Below are 9,730 nucleotides of genomic sequence, written 5' to 3' on the forward strand. Positions count from 1 at the left end.
AGAATATATAGAGACAATAAGCATTGGAAGGAAACTTGCATAGATTTTTGCTAAACCTTGGTAACCTTCTTGAGGACAAAAAATGAAGTTTATCAGAACTTTAACCCATTCATTTGAAAGCCCTTTCCAGGATTATGCCTATGAAGGGAGGAATATTAGTTTCTCTCTTCTGTTTTTGGACGAACAATGTGGCTAATTGGAAGTAATCAGCAAAGAGGGGTAAGGAAGATCCCTAGATGAATTTGAGAGAAAATGGTTCTTTGAGCATTTAAAATTCAAGCTATTTTTTCTTAAAACAGGAAGGGTCAAAATCACAATCTAGACTTTAGTTATGCAAGGTAAGAATAGAGAGCTCCATTGCTTTTACTTCAACTAGAATTGTCAAGATTGATGGGTCCTTGCTTTGTCAAGCACAGTTGCCAAGATGCCAAAGAACAGCTACAAGATGCCTGGAGTTATTAGTGTTGTGTGGCAGTGGCTGCACCGAATGACACGCAGAGTGTTGAAATGACCACTTTCCAAATCTGGAGCTCATTATTTCAAACACTATTTAATAAGAAGTTATGAAAATATACAACTAACATATTAATTATTACTTGTATCATATGACTAAACCACCTGTGCTTGTAAGCATGAGCCAGATCAGGCTTTTCCTGAAATTGTGTTAGCTATTAATGCAGTAGTCAGGAATTGTGCTTGCTGTGGCAATCAGAAGACAAAATCATAAGAATATAAATCTGTAGAAACAGACTTTTAAAAATATGACAAATGCCTCAAAAAGTGAAGCGTTGCAAGATTAAAAAACATGATTCTAAAATTAGGACTTTTGATAGCTGAGTATTTGCACATGACCTTGACTATTTTAGTGTAGATACTGGTTTCTATTTATATAAATCTCTATCTCATGGATGATTTTATTCCATCAGTTCTCACTATGAGCATGTGAATACACTGATATATATTAGTTACAAGATGGAGAAATAAAAAGAGAGGAAAGATACAAGTTGAACTGGAGCCAAAGACCTCTTAAATAGCTAAGAGGCAGACTTTTGCAAAAAAAGAATAAGTATCAATGAATCCTGATTTAATTGAGATACTTTCCTTCAATATTAGTTGACATTGTTTTGAAATAGATGAAAATTTGATATGAGGAAAATGCAACCACATACTGTCCACTTTATAAAAAGTAGAGCAACTATAGCAACATAAATTTATATTGTCTAAAAAACTAAAAATAGTTGAACACTAAAGCAGGCTATTGAGTGAGATTATATAATATTCTTCCCTTGAGGTTTCATTATATGAGAAAAACAGCCATCTGTTTTGGAGATTGTGGGTATAGCAGATTATGTTGGAAGCTTCTCTGACTTTTTTGGCAATTTAATCTAATTAATTTAATTAAATAGTTCAAAAGAGTGAAATATCTTAGAGACACCACTGTATAGAGAAAGAGACGTTTTTGAAATGATTTTTCGAAAATCTCTCCCACCCAAGGGGATCTGTGAAGTGTTCAGTGCCATGGCTTGTTTACAACCACTTCCACCACAAGCAACAAGGGAGTCAGAGAAGTTTGTCTTTGATGCCCCTTGTGCCAAACATGAGGGTTCATTAAGTCAGCAGAAACAGATGAAAAAAGACTGATTTCTGGCATTCGAGGACTCACTGGTCTAATTGGAGAGAAGACATATGTAAATAAATAAAATACAAATACCCTGGTGAGTGCAGCACAGAAGCTGTAGGTTCGTTGCTAAAGGTTCATAACCAGGGTTCAGGGGTACGTTGTTTTCTGGCTAAAGTAAGCGTCTGGAAAGGAAAAGAAATAAATGTGGATTTTGGCAAATGACTAAAAATTTTCCAGGTAGAAGGAAGGACATCCAGAGCTAAGTAAGGAACAGAGTGGAAAAACCTCATATGTCAGATGAGTCTGAGAGGTTCCCTACTGCTGAACCAGAGGTTGGCAAGGAAGAGTGGTAGGAAGGGAGCTGGAGCAGCAATCCAGGTAAAGGAGGGTTAGGAGAGTGAGCTCTAGAAGAAGAAAATGGGAAGCCACCAAAGGATTTTAAGCATCGGACAGCCAATCTCTAAAATTAATTTGGTGACCGTATGGGACAAATGACTCATGGGGACAAAGCTTAGTCCAGGGATATGGGGTTAAAGGTACTTAAAAAGGTCCAGGCCAGGCATATCAAGTTAAAGTAAGTTAATGGATGATCAGGAAATTAGATTCAAGAGACCCATCAGATTGATTGGATTTGGCTGGGTATGCAGAAAAACTTTATTTTTTTAAATTTTTTTTTCAGAAAAACTTTAAAAAAGGAATCCAAAAGTTTCTCTGATGGGATATAGAATATAAGAGATTTATACATTTAGGGGAGAAAGAAGATGAGTTTAATTGTGCACCTGTTAGCTGGACCCTGAGGTCATTTATCTGTCCATATGGTGATCTCCAGGTCTGTAGCTTAATGAGGAGGTTTGGGTTGCATATGTAGAAGAAAGGGAAATTGTCCCAAGTACAAGTCCCATGGGTGCTGTATAACATGACTTTACTTGCACTAGATCATGGCATTAAATAACACTGTATCACAAAGTAAGGAATTTATTTCCTTTTCAGTGTTCTTTCACTTTGGATTAAGCCCTTGAGAGAGTGGCAGTTTGTTGAAGATTTGTTATTAACTTTTGCTATCTCCCTTATATGCTGGCCTCAGGCTCAAAGCTTTTAGCTGGCAATAAGTACCTGATTAAAATTTAATAAGATCACTACTTTTTTTCCATATCATTTTTAAATTATTGCCTGTTATTTGTGGCAGTAATATTGATTTTACACTAACAACAGTGATAAGAACATTATTTATATCTTAAGATGTGATTCAAATTAAAGAGAAATTATGTGAAGAAATCATGTAGTGTGAAGGTATCAAAAACTCATGAAGGTAGTATGTGTTCGGATGTGGATACAGCAAAAGAGAACCATTAGGCAATGTTAAAACTGAAATTCGTCCTCACATTTGAAATAACCAGGACCCATCATCTCATTTGGAGGTAAATGAAATCACAGTAGGTATTGATATTTTATCAAAAAATTTAGGAAGGATTCCTAATACCTCAAAATTATCTGTAAATATTTGTATCTACATGCATTATTATGCCATAGTAGTTTGTTCCTTTTTGTTTTTAGATTCTCAAAGGGATCTTTGACCAAAGGAGAATAAGAAAAATGGCAGTGAATGGAGAAGAGAACGAAGGATAGACAGTGGAAGAGGATCACCAAATGAATGAAGAAGTAAAATTCAAAGACAAACTGGACCAAGAAAGTGCTGTCACTAACTTTAAGAGCAAGAAAGTTAACTTTGACTCTAATGGAAGGGAAGACATGAATGTTTAATGACTAACTTTATGGGGCAGCCCGGGTGGCTCAGCGGTTTAGCGTTGCCTTCAGTCCAGGGCCTGATCCTGGAGACTCGGGATCAAGTCCCACGTCGGGCTTCCTGCATGGAGCCTGCTTCTCCCTCTGCCTTTGTCTCTGCCTCTCTCTCTGTGTGTCTCTCATGAATAAATAAAATCTTAAAAAAAAAATGACTAACTTTGTCAACTACTCCTACGGAGCCTAGCAAGCTAAGGTTTCAGTGATCAGTAGCCCATGGTTTAAAAATATGGTGACAGTGGCCACAGGAGCTTCATGGGGTGGTGGGAGTGGAAGTCAGCATGGTGGGAAGGAGTTAGTGGGAGTGGAGGGGATTGTGGCAAGAAATAAAAATAAGTTTTTTTTCTAGAAGCTGGCTGAGAAAAGGAGTCAATAGGACTAAATATAGGGATTATTCAGGATCATGACAGTCTTTTCTGTATGCTTGCTGTAAGGATGAGAGTGATATGATTTTTTAAAAAGACTTTATTTATTCATGAGAGACACACACACAGAGAGAGGCAGACACAGGCAGAGGGAGAAGAAGGCTCCTTGCAGGGAACCCGATGTGGGACCCGATCTCTGGGGATCATGCCTTGAGCCCAAGGCAGACACTCAACCTCTGGGCCACCCAGGCGTCCTGGGAGTAATATGATTTTAATAAATGTAATAGATGGAGTCATTACATGAAGAAGAAGTTAAAGCTGCAGGTGATAAAAAGAATGGTTATTGAAGCAAGGTTCAGATGCAATGGGGGAATCCATTGCTCTGGATTGGATTGCTCCACAATCCTGGATTGTAGAATCCAGAGCAGAGAAGGAGGTCAGCTTGACTATTAGGATTGGAGCAGAGGAGAGTTAGCTAAGCAGCTAAATATACAAGAGTTAGAAGAGGGGAGGGAGCTTCATTTCTGGGAGCGTCTGAATTCCTCAAGAAGAATCATTCTGAGAGCAAAGAGGGCAGGGGCAGAGACAGGTGGCAAGCTGGGCTCAGGCTGCCTTAGAGAACTGGAGAGAATGCCAACCAATGGTTAAAAAAAAATGCCAACCAATAGTTAAGAAAAAAGTTTTGATGAGAGGCTAAGTGTCCAAATGACATTAGAACTAAGACTTTATGGTAGAATCAATTTGGAGAGTTTATACAAATGTCCAAGGCAGCACTTAGCTCTAGCAATATAAGAGGATGACCAAAGGACTGATACAGAACGGGGGTTTTGTAGGAAAAGGCACTATCCCTATTCCTAGTCTCACTAGTTCTCTCCCTCACTAGGTCTGGAATTCTATATTTTATACACTACAAATAATTGACTTTACTCCCATAATTGTTCTCGCTCTCTTTTTTAAATAATCTCTTTCTTCTGCTGGTTCATTCTCATTGGTCTATTTCCAACATTAAATTTCCTGTTTTAAAAACAAAATCTCCATGGCCTGCTCTAGCTACTTTTAATCCTCTTATCTGAAAGAGCTATTTTATAGATTTTTCACTTCTCACCTCCCGTTCTTCTTTTTTCTCTTTATTACTTTAAATTACATATTTTTTCAGATTTGTATATAAAATTTGATTTGGTATTTTGAATAACTGTGTGCACATAACAAAGATATTAAAGTATACAGAAGACTTCATCTCCCTCCTGTTATTGTACCCTACTGCTCAGTTTTCCTCCCTATAAGCAACAACTAGTACCCATTTTTTAAATATATTATTTCATACACAGGTTTATTTTTCTTTGTTCTTTAACGAATGATAATATACCATGCACACCAGATTGCAATTTTTTCTCTTCAATATACTTTAAAAATCTTTTCATGTTAGGACATAGAAAGCTGCCTTAATAATTTTAACAGCTGGACAGTATTCCATCGAATGAATGTACATAGTTTATCTGACTTGTTTTCCATTTACAGGTATTTATTGTTTTCAATTGTTGACCTGTATAAAAATCTACGGGGAGTTTCTTGGAACATAAATTATCTTTCCTAAGTGCAAATATATTTGTAAGATAAATTCCTTGGACTGGAATCACCAGTCTTTGTTCAATCCTTATCGGTCAATCTTTTATCACCACCATTTCAGCTGAAATAGCTCTTACCAAGACCAAATAAAATTTCAAAGTAATTCTGTGTCTTCACATAATTTAACTCTTCAGCATCCTGGATATAGGTGATCTCATTTCTTCTTAAGATACTTTCTTCTTCTGGCTTCCCTGATACTACCCTCTTCTGGGTTTCCCCCTATTTCAGACTGCTCCTTCTGAGTTACTTTTCTGGCTCCTACTCTTTTCAGTGCTCATATTTTGGATTGTTCTAGAGCTCTTTCCTCAGTCTGATGCTTTAAATAATTCTCTCCTTAAATCATTTTATAAAGTCTCATTGTTCTAAATATCATTTACACAGTAGTGATTTAGACATTTTTTATCTCCAACTCTGACTTTTTCCCGGAGCTCTGTCCCAACTACTCTTGTGAACCTGCATCTGAAGATCTAACAGGCTGCTCAAAACTTAACTGCTTCTCTTTATGCTTCCCATATTAGTTAGTGACAGTTGCATTCTTTCCACTGTTCTGGTCATACATCTATGCATCAGCTTGATTCCTTTCCTTCTGTCAGAGATCACGTCTCATACATTATGAAGTCTTGTCACCTTTACCTTCAAATATATCCAGGATTTGGTATATCCATTGCTATCACTCTGGTCAAAGACAAGGCTAGGAAACTAGTAGCTTCCTAATGGCCTTTCCCTCTTGTCCTTAAACAAATTATTTCAACACAATACCAAGAAGATCCTGGTAAAACTGTTCCTCATTAGAAATGCTTTAATGGCCTCCTACTGTACATAGAAGAAAACAGAAATGCCACGTCATGAGTTAAAAGGTCATCTATTACTTCTGAGAGCTGGAAACACCATCAAGAAATTGGAAAAATTATCAGATCAATACAGCCCCTCCCCCCTCCCTACCTTACTTCACTCACTGATATAATTTTTGCTTATTTATGTTTGGTCCTAGGTTCTGACATTTCTTTTTGCACCTTTTCAAGTGGAAGTAATAATTAATTAATTAATTAATTAATTAATTTATTTGAGGTGGGGCAGGGATAGAGGGAGAGGAGAAGAGAATCTCAAGCAGATTCTGTGCTGAGCATGGAACCCCACACCGGGCTAGATCTCACCCAGAGATCATGACCCTGAGATCACAACCCCAGCTGAAATCAAGAGATAGGAGCTTAACGACAGCACCACCCAGGCACCTCTTAAGTGGACATAATAATTTCTGTTACAGATGCCAATTATGAGTTTCCCTACAGCACTTCAAAAGCTCATCACTTTCAGACCAGACATGAGTATCTCTTGCCTGTATAATTTAAGGCTGAGGGGGTAGAAAAAAGCAAGGTTTCTCATGGTGGGGTACAGGCACTGTGGTTCTATATCAGATCACTACAGATGCTTCCCCATGGGTCTCAGGACTCCATCACCTAAAGATTGTTAGTGCTTTCAATTAATAGCAATAAGAAAGCAACACACTACATCTTGTTTACTCCCACTTCCTAAATTCATATTGAAAAAAAAGAATCCTGCCATGGCCTTTCAAATATTACCATATCTGTGTTGCTTTACACTAGCCATTTATTACTAATATCCTGGAAAGTGCCCTTTAAAAATCTTTGAAGTGATTTCAGTAATAGTTCATTAAAAGGGATCACACTTCCTAGATAAGAAAATTCAAACAATCACTCCTCTAATTTCCAGTTAAGAATTATAATTTTGTAAGTCTTTTAAAAGAGATATGTACCCAAGTTTTGACTAAAAACAAAAAAAAATGCTAAGAAAGTTGTGGTGTATTATTTTTATTAGCAGCTTTCTGATAATCTCTAAAAGAACAATATGCTTAAGAACTTTATAAAACGAGTGAAGTAGTAGAATGAAGTAAAATGAAGTAAAATGAAGTAGTACATTTATTTAAAACTCAAAAAGCTGCTTTTACAAATGTGCTATTGCTCAATTCCACGCATCTATAAAACTTGCCTAATGAATTAAAGTCTCAAAACTTGCATTGAGTGCAAATTTTTGCACTCAAAAGTGCCATTCTTAGAGTTCTTTATAAACTGTTGAAAGGGAACAAACCCTTGATACAACTAAGCTCATTAGCTCTGTAATAAGCCTCAGTGGACCAGGCTTGACAAATGATTCATACTGACTAAAGAAGGTGTGGAAAAATACATTAAAATTTTTTGGACAAAAATAAGTTAATTTTCGCATCTGAGAACTTCTAAGCGGATACCAGGAAGTATAAAATTTGTTCTATAAATATCTGAGCATAATGAACCATACCCAAAGCATAGAAAAACACTTCTGATTGGAAACAGTGAATAACTGTTTTCATTGTCAAGACCAACTCTGATACACAGATTTGAATGGGGTGGAGACGAGCAAGAGCTATACTTGCTTCGGAGGAGACACATACTGATGATGCTCAAACCTGCTTATGAGTTTGGAGAGGAGAAAGGGACAGAGAAGGAGGAACAGCAATGGAAGCCCAGGGGGATGGAAAATCTTCCTCCGGTTTGTTCTAGCTCTTGACACTCCCACATCACAGTGAAAACCGGCAGTTTTCTGGACTCCTTCCTCAACAAATACATTGACAAAAGGGGCAATTCAAACTTAAGGAGTTAGATTTTTGATCGCCACATCAAATTCAAGATCTGTGTATAAATGGAACCAGAGTGAAATCCATCTCGAATCTGTTTCATTTTCCTGGCTTTTGGTATAACACACCCACTAAAATTTCGTCAAACTGAAATGATTACATAGATATTCCAGAAAAATTGATGTGAGTGGCTGGTGACTCTTCCTGCTTATGACATCTTAAATGTCCAGTAAACAAATCAGCTTAATTACATTACAATCGTCAAAGTGCCAGGAAAATACATGCAGAAAATGAAGTCTCAAGGTTCCTTCCAAAGTGCGTGGATTAGCTCTCAGCCAGTGCGCTATCAGGGGCCGCCTCTTTCGTGAAAGTGTAAATAAACCCCAAACCCCAATTCAGCATTTGAGGCACCCTGTGTATATTCTCCCATCTCCTGCGTTTCATTTCCTAACTTTCCAGGCTCACAGATCCGCTCTCCTGGCCTCTCCGGGGACCAGAACCCTTGAATATCAATCCTCACTCAGATCCCCTTTCTCCTTCGCTCCACTGCCCTCCCCTCGCTCCCCCCCAGGCGCCTCGGGCCGTAGGGGAGGACCTGCACCCCCCGCTCCCCCCAGGCGCCTCGGGCCGTAGGGGAGGACCTGCACCCCCCGCTCCCCCCAGGCGCCTCGGGCCGTAGGGGAGGACCTGCACCCCCCGCTCCCCCCAGGCGCCTCGGGCCGTAGGGGAGGACCTGCACCCCCCGCCCCCCCGCCCCCCCAGCACCTTGCCGGACGCCAGGTGGAAGCCCTCTCCTGCTCCTTACCTCAGTGGTTTGTACCTGCGGGAAATCAAGTTCGAAAACTGCAGCCCTTCTTTCCGACCTACGCCTCCTCCCGGGTCCTCACGTTTGTCTGACCGTTTCCCCGGAGCCATCCCACCCGCGGACAGGTTCGAGGACTCCACTGCCCTCGCGGGGCTGGATTCCGGCGGCGGCCGGTCCTCACGAGCCGGAAGTACGCCCCGAAGCGGGGTGTCGCGCCCTCGGACCCTCCCCCGGCGCCCCTGGGCCGGGTCGCGCCCCTCGCGCCCAGCCTGCAGCGGCAGCTCCGCCCGGGCCCGCACCGCTCCCCGCAACTTCGCCCCCGGAGCGCAGGGGCTCGGGCGGAGCGCGCCGAGGCCGCCGTGGCCGTCCCGCGCCGCGTTCGCCCCAAACAGGAGTCGGGAAGGAGTCGCGCTCCAGCCCCGCAGGGCTGCCCGGGCCTCCCGCGGGGGCCGACCCTGCCCGGGCTCCCCGCGCCGCCGCCCCGCTGGGCCGCTCACTCACCCGGAGCGCCGCCCCGCCGCAGGCCCGAGCCGGGAGGCACCGCGTCCGGTCGCGCGGCTCCTCTGTCCCGGCCTCCGTCCCCGCCTCCGTCCCCGCCTCCGTCCCCGCCCCCAGCGCCCGCTCTCGTCGTGCTTCCCGCGCTGTAGCCCTTTCCTCCCTCTCCTCCCAGCCGTCTCCTCCCTCGTCTTCCACCGGTGCTTGGCGGAGGGCGCGGGGAGGGCAAAGTGCCGTCTCTAACTTGTGCGATACCTTGGAGGTGATCTCTTCACGGAATCTGGAAATGACGTGAACAGCCAACGACTTTAGTCTTGGCTTTTCCTGGTGGTTGGTTCTCCTTCCAAGTCTCTCGCGCTCTCTCTCTCCTTTGATCGAGTGGCTAGGAA

General features: G+C 41.6%; 1 protein-coding gene across 14 annotated transcripts in view; it reads right to left on the minus strand.

Annotated features, from left to right (window-relative positions):
• Positions 1-9,429, minus strand: part of HTR1F (5-hydroxytryptamine receptor 1F) — a 156,096-nt gene extending 146,667 nt beyond the window's left edge. For 5 of the 14 annotated variants that reach the window (XR_005382042.1, XR_005382041.1, XM_038581178.1 and 2 more), the window contains exon 1: positions 9,348-9,429. The gene's annotated coding sequence lies outside the window, so the exon portion shown is untranslated. Of the gene's footprint in view, positions 1-8,846; positions 9,097-9,347 lie in introns of those variants that run through there. The other 9 variants (XM_038581175.1, XM_038581176.1, XM_038581174.1 and 6 more) reach the window with 5 other exon arrangements.
• Between the last annotated feature and the right edge of the window lie 301 nt (positions 9,430-9,730).

The sequence above is a fragment of the Canis lupus genome, chromosome 31, assembly GCF_011100685.1.
Source record: "Canis lupus familiaris isolate Mischka breed German Shepherd chromosome 31, alternate assembly UU_Cfam_GSD_1.0, whole genome shotgun sequence".
NCBI classification, from domain to species: domain Eukaryota; kingdom Metazoa; phylum Chordata; class Mammalia; order Carnivora; family Canidae; genus Canis; species Canis lupus.